This window comes from Pithys albifrons, chromosome 2 (assembly GCF_047495875.1).
Source record: "Pithys albifrons albifrons isolate INPA30051 chromosome 2, PitAlb_v1, whole genome shotgun sequence".
NCBI classification, from domain to species: Eukaryota; Metazoa; Chordata; class Aves; order Passeriformes; family Thamnophilidae; genus Pithys; species Pithys albifrons.
Window position 1 is genome coordinate 119370230 of NC_092459.1, and position 11550 is coordinate 119381779.

Genomic DNA, 11550 nt, shown 5'->3' on the forward strand with positions numbered 1-11550 from the left:
CTGCAACCTGATCCAAACTTCTCCTCCTCTCTGCCATGCAGCTTGGTGGGGTTTTCCTTGCTGAGAGAGGTAAGTGCAACAAGGAAAGCAGGTGAGATAGTTTGTTCAACCAACCTGCTGGGAACTCATAGAAAACCTGATTTTTCAGTTCAGGTCTCTAACTAAGGAGACCTCCTGCTGTGGGAGATGCCCAAGCTTGTCCCATCAGACCACCAGGTGCTGGCCCAGAAGACAGAGATGTCCCATGCCATACCTGCCAGGAGATGTAGATGTCTCAGCTACTGCAGGACAGCTCAGATGTGCCCATGTGTGGGCAGATCAATGACACCCTCGTGTCTATGGCACAGACATCTCCACCCAGGGTGGGTGCTCATCCCCCTGTTAATGTCATCAGAAACCCAACCAGAGCAGTCACTGAAGTGACTCATCAGACCACAGGTAGGTTTGTGATTTATGGTGAGGTGACTCACTGGCTGGGACCATTTGCCAGAGGTCTATAGGCAACAGAAGAGCCTGCAGACCTGACCAGATGTAAAAGCAGGGGCCAGAAGCACCCAAAGACAGGTGGGGTGAGCTGTGCTCAGCAGCACCTTGACTTTTGCAGGGCTGAAGCCCCTTCCTGTCTCCCCCAGTGAGCAGGAAACACCTTCCTGCAGCACAGAGTGACCCACAACATGAACAGGGTCCATGTGAACCCCTGAGGGCCTAAAAACCAAAACTAAACAATACAAAGAATTATCCCAACTTCTTTGATCAATGCTGGGCTACAGTCAAGGGTTTGCTCCTTGGTTTCCCACTTTCATGTGCTCCATTTTACTGGCAGAATAAATTTTTTTGCCTCAGATCCTTCAGATTTACCCATGGCTGGAGACAGGTGGTTTTAATAAATGGCTGTGAGTGTAGGACACACTCCTGGAGGGTCTGAGATGGCCATGAATCTTGAAGATTTCCATCAGTGTTACAAGAGTGTAGTTTTGACCAAGGTCAAGGAACCCTTGGAGGAGATCAGAGGTGGGAAAAGAGAGTTAAAAATTAAAGAAGTAGAAATGAGGAAAGCCCTGCCTGTTATGCAGAGCCAGAAGAGAGGAAGGACAAGGTGTATTTTGGTTGTGACACCATGGGGAGGCAGATAAATAAAAGCCTGTTTCACTCTCAGTGGCCCCTCCTGTCCCCCTCTGCTTGCAGTAACATGTGAGCACCTTCTTTGCCAACCACCCCATCAAAGCCCACCCTGTGTAGTCCCTGCTGCCAGAGGGGGATGGGAAGCCATAAATTCCAGCAAAAGAATCATGGAATCCCTGAGTGGTTTGGGTTGGAAGGGACCTTGAAGCTCATCAAGTCCCATCCCCTGCCATGGGTAGGGACACCTTCCTCTCTCCCAGGGTGCTCCAAGCCCCATCCAACCTGGCCTTGGGCACTTCCAGGGATGGGGCAGCCACAGCTTCTCTGGGAAACCTGTGCCAGGGCCTCTCCACCCTCACAGCCAACAATTCCTTCCTAATATCTAATCTAAATCTCTGCTCTCTCAGTGTGGATCCCTTTCCCCTTATCCTGTCACTCCAGGCCCTTGTAAAAGTCTCTCTCCACTTTTCTTCTAAGCTCCTTTCAGGTACTGGAAGGCCACAATTAGATCACTCTGAAGCCTTCTCTTCTCCAGGCTGGACAATTCCAATTCCCTTGGTCAGAGAAAGGCTGAGACACAAGGGTGAGGGAGCAAAACATCTCCTTGGCTGGAGTGGATGTCCCAAGGAGGAGGAATGGATCACCTGTCTCACTCATGGACAGCAAAACCCACTGAGTGACCCCCTTAGCCCAAGAAATTAAACTTTTAGGAAGCAATTTTTGCCCCTTCCCCACCTGCCAGTTGCATTAAACAGTCTTGCAATGCCCCCATCTCTCTGGGGGCACCTGTGCCACCTCTGCTGCACAAATGCATCCAAGCCCTCCAGATCCTCTAAGATTTAGGCCCTGAGCTCGTCCTGAGCTTATTTAGACTCAGACTAAATGCTCAGCTACCAAAAAGCATCAGATCTGCCTGACTGAGAGGACAGAGAGGTGCAGTTTAATGCCAAGTCTGCAGTATGAGGAGCACAGTTTGGTGGGGCTGAGGGCTGGATGATGCCACACCATGTTATGGGATCTCCAGCATGGCTGAGTATTTAAAATCCATCTGTTATACCAAAATGTGGGATTGTGGCATCCTGTGCAGGGATGAAACCAAAGAAACCAGCCCTAAAAGCAGGAGTTTCTGCCATCTAGGGGTCATATTTTCCAATTACAGTCAGCACTGGAAAAGGTAAAATGCAATTTCACCTCTTTTCAATATATATGTACACATATGTACAATAAATACATATGAATATACTCTTTTTTTTGCCAAAAATAAGCTTTAAAGACCAAAAAAGACAAGCAGCTTCTTTTTATCTGTGAATTTGCAACAAGAAACTTCTTTTAATTGCTATTCAATTCTTACTGCAGCATCTCAGCATTGTTTGTGTTGGAAATGTGAGGGATAAAAGCACATGAAAAATCAAAGTTTATTTTTTATTTCCTGACAGGGAGGAAAGTTTTTAGATAAAGTCACAAAAAAAAAAAAAAAAGAAAAGGAGGGGAGGAAGGAAAGCAACTATTTTATTTTCTAATTTTATTTCTTCTCTTTTCAACTTCAATTTGCATAAGATAACCAGTAGCATCATTAACATCACATTTTTTGTGCTCAACACCCACAGCTGAGCTCAGACTATAAAAGAATTCAGTTTCTGTTAAAAAAGCAAAGAAGGGACTTGATATTTGAAGTGTCCCACACTCTTTGTTCCTTGGGCACTGTGGGAAAGGATTTACAACGTTAACAAGCCAATAACAGGAGAGTATTTTAATACCTTTATTTCACTGGGATACACAGATGGCCAAATTATATGGTGAGTTTCTTTTTTTGGCAAGTGCCAGGAGTGCCAGGACACAGGGAATGGCTTCCCAGTGCCAGAGGGCAGGGCTGGGAAAGGGGATATTGGGAAGGAACACACCTTGAGTGTTGTGTTCAGTTCTGGGCCCCTCAGGTCAGGCAAGAGATTGAGGGGCTGGAGCGGGGCCAGAGAAGAGCAACGAGGCTGGAGAAGGGACTGGATGTGGCACTGAGTGTCCTCTGAAACACCTCCAGGGACAGAGAATCCACCCTGTCTTGATCCAACCCCACTGTGATCACCAGCCCAGGGCACTCTGTCACAGTGGGGTTGGATCAAGGGTTGGACTTGATGATCTCAGAGGTCTCTTCCAACCCAACTGAGAAGAGCAACGAGGCTGGAGAAGGGACTGGAGCACGAGTGCTGTGGGGAGAGGCTGAGGGAGCTGGGGGTGTTTAGCCTGGAGAAGAGGAGGCTCAGAGGTGACCTCAGCACTGTCTGGAACTGCCTGAAGGGAAGTTCTGGCCAGCTGGGGGTTGGTCTCTTCTCCCAGGCACTCAGCAATAGGACAAGGGGGCACGATGGGCTCAAGCTCTGCCAGGGGAAATTCAAGTTGGAGATGAGAAAAAAATCCTTTGCAGAGAGAGTGCTCAGGCATTGGAATGGGCTGCCCAGAGAGGGGATGGATTCCCCATCCCTGGAGGTTTTTCAGCTGAGCTTGGCCGTGGCACTGAGTGCCATGATCTGGGAAAGGGACTGGAGTTGGACCAAGGGTTGGGCTTGATGATCTCGGAGGGCTTTTCCAACCCAATCCATTCTATGATTCTGTGATTCTATGAATTGGTGGCTGGGAGGGTGGGGAGGGGCTGGGCTGGAATTCCCGGAGAAGATGTGGCTGCTCCAGCCCTGGGAGTGTCCAAGGCCAGGTTGGAACAACCTTGGATAATGGAAAGTGTCCCTGCCCATGGCAGGGTGTGGAAGGAGATGGTCTTTAAAGTCCCTTCCAACGCAACCATTCTGGGATTCCATGAAAATCCAACATTCCCAGTTTATGACTGGCCACAGTTTCCCTACCTCATATTGCTCAAACTTTGCCATCTTACCTGGCTGACAGAGATCTAAAATTTGAGAAGCACATTAAAAAATTTGTGTTATTTTCATTGAATTTCAGTTTTCCACCAAAGTGGCAGCTGAGAGGAGCAGAGCTTGGAGTCAGATCCACACTGGGGCTGTTTGATCCTCTTTTGTGTCTCCAAACTTGATAATGGGAGATGCTCAGGGAAAACTGGAACAGCATGACAAGGATAAAACAACCTTTTCCTGCTTCCTGAGCTGTAGGAGCATCCCCAGCCTGAAGTCAACCTCTGTTTATCACATCCTGGGGTTTGGCATTGCAGGACAGGCACTATCCACTCTTCCAGGATGTTTTCATTTTCCAAGAGGTAGTTGGATTGAGGGCACCCATATGGGTCAGGGAGAGCTCTTCAGAGCCAGAAGGGGGCCAAAAAGAGCCATTTGACCTTGTGAGGTTTCCTCCTGATTAACAGCATCATTGTTTATCAACAGAATGAACCCACAGGTGGTGAGTCTGTGGTTCCCACAACCCTGTCTGGGCTCTGGATCAGGTTGGACCAGGAGGTGCCTTTGCTTCTCCTTCACTCCCTTGGGATTTTACAGATTTCTTTTACAAATTGTATAAGAAATATGTTCAGCCTCTCAATTCAGGAATGCCATTGAGGGGCTGGAGAGTGTCTGGGGAAGGGAGCAGAGCTGGGAAGGGGCTGGAGCAGCAGGAGCAGCTGAGGGAGCTGGGGGGGCTCAGCCTGGAGAAAAGGAGGCTCAGGGGGGACCTTCTGACTCTGCAATCCCTGACGGATCCAGGGGAGGGTTGGACTCTGCTCCAGGGAACAAGGACAGGACAAGAGGGAATGGCCTCAAGTCGTGCCAGGGCAGGTTCAGGTTGGTCAAGAGGAGGAATTTCTTCACTTAAAGAGTTGTCAAGCATTGGAAGGGGCTGCCCAGGGATGTTTGAAGTCCCCATTCCTGGAGGTGCCCAAGGAATGACTGGACCTGGCACTCTGGTGCTGGGCTGGGTGACAAGGTGGGGATCAGGCAGGATGGACTCAATGATCTCAAAGGTCTTTTCCAATCTCAGTGATTCTGTGACTCTTTGATTCCTTCTCTTACACTTTTATCCTTTCAAACAGTCATTTATAAGAAGCAAAACAGCTCCCACAGAATCCCAGCCCCCAACAGCCCATACACGAGGGCTCAGGACCATAACCGGGGTGGAGGGTGACGTTCCTCTCACCAGACTGTGGTGGGTGACAAAAAACGGGTGGGAAGGCTTGAATTTCACTTCACAGCATCGTGCCTGGATATTTCAGGATGTCTTTTCCAAAATGTAAAAGCTTCAGTTCAAGCCCAAAGCACAACAGGACAAACCCTCAGCCTTCCCAATGCGCTCCCAAGATGCGATGCCCCTTTCCCATCCGTCCCTAATTGGGATTTCTCCTGCTGAAACCATCAAAGCAGAAACAACTCTACCTTTATTAAGGACCAGTTCTGTGTTTCTCCATGAGATCACAGTGGGATGGGACCATTCCCTTTTCCTGTTTTGTGGAGCCAGCCTGTAATTGTGCAGCGACGGCTTTGAAATCCTGGCAGCCGGGCAGGGGTGTGGGTGGCATTGAGAAGTTGGTGATGCAGCCCCTTCCCACATGGGCAGGCAGAGGGTTGGCCAAAGGCCCTCCCAGCAGTGACTCAGAGTGCCTCTAAACACAGTGGGGAAAACAGAACACCAAAGGGCACTTTTTAAACCCATTTGTGGATTTGGAAAATGGCTTCATGACTGGAGAGAGCCTGCCAGGCTGGTAGGAGGATGTTTGGGATGGATTTAGAGCAGGAATTGTTGGCAGAGGAGCTGGGAGAGAATCAGGGTCTGGAGGAGGGAGAGATGCACAGGCTGGGGCTGTGTCCTGGTAAATCAAACAGGGCTGAGTGGGAACAGGAATTGGCTCACCTACACAGTTCATGGATGGGGCTGGGCCAAAGAAACACACACCAACCCAAAGACGGGCCAGGGGCCATTGCCAGGAGGCACTTTGGATCATCCCCCTGGTGTGGAGGCTGAGGGTTGAACCACAGGGTCAGCCAGTTGGTTTGGGGGTTGGAAGAGAGGTCTTGGTGCCATTGAGGGCATCGGAGATGTGAAGTCACAACAGCGAGTCCAGAGAAGAGCAACGAGGCTGGAGAAGGGACTGGAGCACAAGTGCTGTGGGGAGAGGCTGAGGGAGCTGGGGGTGTTCAGCCTGGAGAAGAGGAGGCTCAGAGGTGACCTCAGCACTGTCTGGAACTGCCTGAAGGGAAGTTCTGGCCAGGTGGGGGTTGGTCTCTTCTCCCAGGCACTCAGCAATAGGACAAGGGGGCACGATGGGCTCAAGCTCTGCCAGGGGAAATTGAAGTTGGAGATGGGAAAAAACTTCTTTGCAGAGAGAGTGCTCAGGGATTGGAATGGGCTGCCCAGAGAGGGGGTGGATTCCCCATCCCTGGAGGTTTTTCAGCTGAGCTTGGCCGTGGCACTGAGTGCCATGATCTGGTAAAGGGACTGGAATTGGACCAAGGGTTGGACTCGATGATCTCGGAGGGCTTTTCCAACCCAATCCATTCTATGATTCTATCTGTATGTTGGTTGCAGGGCAAATAAAACAGAGGAATGTGAAGGTTTGGAAGGATCAGCCTGCAGGAGTGGTTTTAAATGTACCCTTGAAGGTGAGGGAATTTGGGATTTAAGATACCACCAAGGTGGAAATGCAGGATCCAGTGCAGAGGCAAAAACCTGACAGGTCAAGATAAAGGCAGTTTAATACATGAGCAAAGCTCTGTGTGGAAGCAAAGTGGAGTGAGAATCACAGAGGCACAGAATGGTTTGTGTTGGAAGGGACCTTAAAGATCATCTCCTTCCACCCCTGCCATGGGCAAGGACACTTCCACTATCCCAGGTTGCTCCAAGCCCTGCCAACCTGGCCTTGGACACTTCCAGGGATGGGGGAGCCACAGCTTCTCTGGGCAACCTGTGCCAGGGCCTCACCACCCTCCCAGCCAGCAATTCCTTCCTGATATCTCATCTAAATCGACCTTCTTTTATTTGAGAACCTTATGGAGTGCAGTCACTCCTTCCCAATATGGGGCAGGTGTTCAGGCATGCTCAGGAAGGAAGGACTCCATCAAGCTTAGTGATACTTGGGGAGGCAAATGCCAAAAGCTGAAACACTCCCCCTTCCTCTTCTTTGCTCAAGGTTTTAGTGTTGAGCATGACATTGTATGGTCTGGAATATGCCTGTGGTTACTTGGGGTCAATTGTTCTGTCTGTGTCCCCTCCCATCTCCTGGTGCACCCCCAGCCTCCTTGGTGGTGGGATGGGATGAGAAACAAGGTAAGTTCTGATGCTGTGCAAGCACAAGTAAAACCCCAGAGTGTTAGTGACACTGATTTGGTCACAAATAATAGACACAGGATCACATGGACTGGTACAAAGACAGTGAACTCCATCCCAGCACTGTCAGTACATGTAGGAATGTCCTGGACAAGATCTGACTCCTACTGAATGGATGAAGAGCCAGCAAAGAACAGGAGAAGAGATTTCTCAGCAAAGAACAGTAGAAGGTCATACCTGGAGATCTCTCAGTCCTCAGAGGATTCTGGAGAGACTTACATACCCCTGAAGGGCATGGAGTGCCAGGGCCTTCCAGGAAACAAGTTCAAATGTGGGGCATCTCAGAGATTTGCAGGTGGCAGCACACCCTGAGCCCAAATCCCAGGAACCTCGGACGTGCCAACAAGGATTTGCCAAGAGGCTCCTTCTGCACCAGTGGCTTCATCCTGACACTGCCACTCGTGCTAACACAGTGACAGCTGCCCAGTCAGCCACAAAATAACCCTCTTGCCACAGGGCACCAGGATTGGACCCTTCCTGAACAAACACTCTGGGAATCTTTATGTTCCTCTACACATCCAGCTCCAGCTTCCCACGCCTCCTCCTCAGCCCTTGCTGCGAGCAGGGCTGGGTCAGTGGCACTCAGACAACTGGAGTTTCCCAGCTCCTTCCCGGTGTTCCTGAGCAACTCCATCACTTCTAGAACCACAGAATATCCTGAGTTTGAAGGGACTCACAAGGATCATCAAATCCAGCTCCTGGCCCTGCACAGACACCCCAGCAATCCCACCCTGACCCTGAGAGTGTTGTCCAAACACTCTTTGAGCTCTGGCAGCCTTGGGGCTGTGACCTGTTCCCTGTTCCCACTCCTGGGTCCTCTCCCATCCTAACAAAGCCCTCTGGTCTGTTGAGCATCACTTTTACCTTGAGAGTCTGCCCAAAAGTGGCAAAACAGGATGAAATATCAGTGAGGGTTGAAATAAAGGAATATGTAGACCACTGGCCCAGTGTTTCTGGAGCTTTACAAACTCCTGTTCACACTTAACAGATCACTTCCTATTGTTCCCTTTCCATGATTCTTTTCAGACCAAGGCTGTTCCCAAATTTTTTTCTTGAGGTGACCCACTTTGGAGGAAACCTTCACTTTGCTGTCTTTTACCCAAACTCTTCTGCTAAAGCAGTTGGTGGTGAAAAAAAATCCTTCTCCTGTATGTCCCAGGCACAAATCCATTCAAATTACCTCCCACTGTGATCAAAGGAAAGAGGACAAAGAGCAAAGATTTCTTCTTCCAGTACCTCTCCAAAGGAATTTCAGGTGGCTCCCAACTAATTTCCAAGAGCTGCTCCTCTTTGTACAAACCCAGGATCTCACAGGTTGCTGCAGGGCTCAGTTCATGCTCCTGTGTCTGCATTCAGTGCCTAAATCATCCTTTCCCCACCAGTTCCCCAATTCCAAGGCACATGAGGCAGCTCTGGCATTGCTTACATTGTAATTAATGTCTCCAGAGCTGCTGTAAACACATGGAAGTACAAAAGCCTCGAGGAAGAGGAAATTTTACTCTCCAGCATCGTGTTGAAACCCAAATTTTCCAGCAGGGGAGGCAAATGCTAAATCATTTAGTTGGAGTGAAGTGAAATCCATATTAAAAACCCCTTGGAGAAGTGAGTCATGATGAGACATGGAGAAAGCAACCAGTTGTGGATGCAAGAACTGTCAGTGAGCACAAGACCCCCCAGAAAAGACCATGGGAGAGGCAGGTACTTCAACACAGACACTTGGAAACACCCAATGAGAGGATGTCTCGTGGTGCTGCAGGATGTTGTAAGCTCAGCTGCCACCAGTTTGTTCATTTTGCAAGCCCCAGGAACCCCCAGGAGTTGTGACCAGTGTCAGAACAGGTGGCCAAGCTGGTTCTCTGGTATCCCAGAGAAACTGTGGCTGTCCCATCCCTGGAAGTGGCCAAAGCCAGGTTGGACAGGGCTTGGAGCAACCTGGGCTGGTGGAAGGTGTCCCTGCATCTCTCCAGCCTGACACCAGAAGTGTTCATTCAGCAGTTTTTTATCCAATCAATAGTTGAATCCTGTCAGTGTTTTTTTCTGTCCCACCTTCATTTCAGTTGTCAGTGGTGATTAATCACCATCACAGTTGGTGCAGCCCAAGAGACATCTCTGCACTCCAATTATTATTCTCATACTTGCAGAAGGATAAGCAGAATCCTTACCCTAAAAAATGACATGTCCAGAAAGCCACCTGGGAAGACACTGGGAAATGTGGGAATGGGGGCTGATCCTCCTGTTTCCAGTCTCCAGCTCCAATCTGTGTTACTGTCAGTAAAAATCACATTTCACTCCATGTAGTGCACAGGAGGTGACAAATGGATCTCAGTGGGCATGGTCAGAGCCATGTGTGCCTCTGACTTCTCCTCAGAGGGACAGGGAGGTGCTCAGGGTGTTAAAGGCAGCAGAAGACAAGCCTTGTGTCGTATCCCTGTGAGGAAGAACAGGCTGGAAAGGGAGAAAAGTGGAAGTCTCAGTCCATCTTTAAGGACAACACCAACAATTTTCTGTCTTCAGATGACTGCAGGTCACATGTACCAAGGAGGAGCTGGGTGACAGGTCTGGGATCATCACCCTGGATCACAGAACCAGAGAATGATTTGGGTTTGAAGGGACCTTAAAGCTCATCTCATTCCAACCCTCTGCCATGGGCAGGGACACTTCCCACTAGGAGGATGAGTAAAGGTTGGATTCCTACAGCATTCCTGTGACCATGAGCTGATGCTCCTCCAACCTTCCCTCTCTGAGGTGAAGCCACACAACAGCACTCGGATCCCTCCCCACTCCTCATCTCAACCAGCTCTTGCTGCCAAATTAACATAAATATCATCTTCAAATCTTCCCTCTCTGCTCAAGCAGAGTGCAAATGCCTCCTGGGACTGGGCAGACTGGGAATCACCTGGATATACAAAGCCCTTAATCTCTGCAGAGCTACCCCAAAATGGTGCTGATGTATTGCCTTTTAAATTCCTGTCCTCAGTGCCCACAGGAGATGCTTTTCCTCTTATCTCCTTGGCAAAATGTCCCAGCAAGCCCTGACTACCCCTTTTCTCTGCTTGACTATCCATATCCTCCTATTTTTTCCCCCTGAATCCTCCTACAGATGTTTTCCCAGATCTCCAAGCACTTCCATATCCTGCTTCTCTCCTGGTATTTGCTGCTAAAGGTGCTGCAAACAAAATCTGTATCTGGAAAGAAGGAAGGGGCCACAGGAAATGAGCTGCAAGTTAAGACAAGAAGAGAACATCACCAAGTGCAGCCTGAAGCATAAACATGGAGGTTCCTCAGTCTGGAAATTTTCACTTAGATGTTCTGAAACCATAAGAGAGGTGGTGATTCCATCCTTGGAAACATTCAAGGCCAGGCTTTGAGTAACCAGATCAAATGGAGGGTGTCCCTGCCAGTGTTGGGGGGGGGGGGGGTTGGAAATGAGATGAGCTTTAAAAGGTCCCTTCCAACCCAAACTATCTTGTGATTGTATAAATAGAGGATATAATAACATAACAAACAGAATCCACCGATGTTCCAGAGCTGAAACAACTCATGTGTCACATTGACCTGCTGCTGACAAAGCCTGACACGCTGCATTTTCATTGTGAGTGACTCAAAACACGTTCCCATCAAAGCCACAATCAAAGCTGATGCTCTCTCAAAACACAAATACCTTTGAAACAAAACACTGCACCAACGTGTTTTCATCAGCCCCACTTACAAGCCTAGAAATGTTAAACAAACATTTCCTTTCTCACCCTCATCCCTGAACAGTGGGCGAAGCAGCAAAGATGAATTTCACTGTACTGAAATTCATGATGGTTTAAATAAGGGGGAGAAAACCTTTCCTGTTTATTACTTTGCAGCTACAAAGCTGGGCTTGAGTTGCAGAAGTGATGATTCCACAGAGCGAAGCAAACCACATTTACAAGGAGGGAAACTGAGGCAGAAAGCACAAACTCTCCCCAAATCCAGTGAGTAAATAAGGAGTAGGGATGGATCAAACCCCATCACAGCAGTGCCCTGCCTTCATTTAACACAGACCATGACAAATTTTCAAATGCTACTGATGGAAAAAACCTTTTGAGGGTCCCTGTAAGTTCAGGCTTTTCCCCTGCCTTGTGCTGGAGACAAAAGTGCTTTATACAACCCCTGCATTGAAATAAT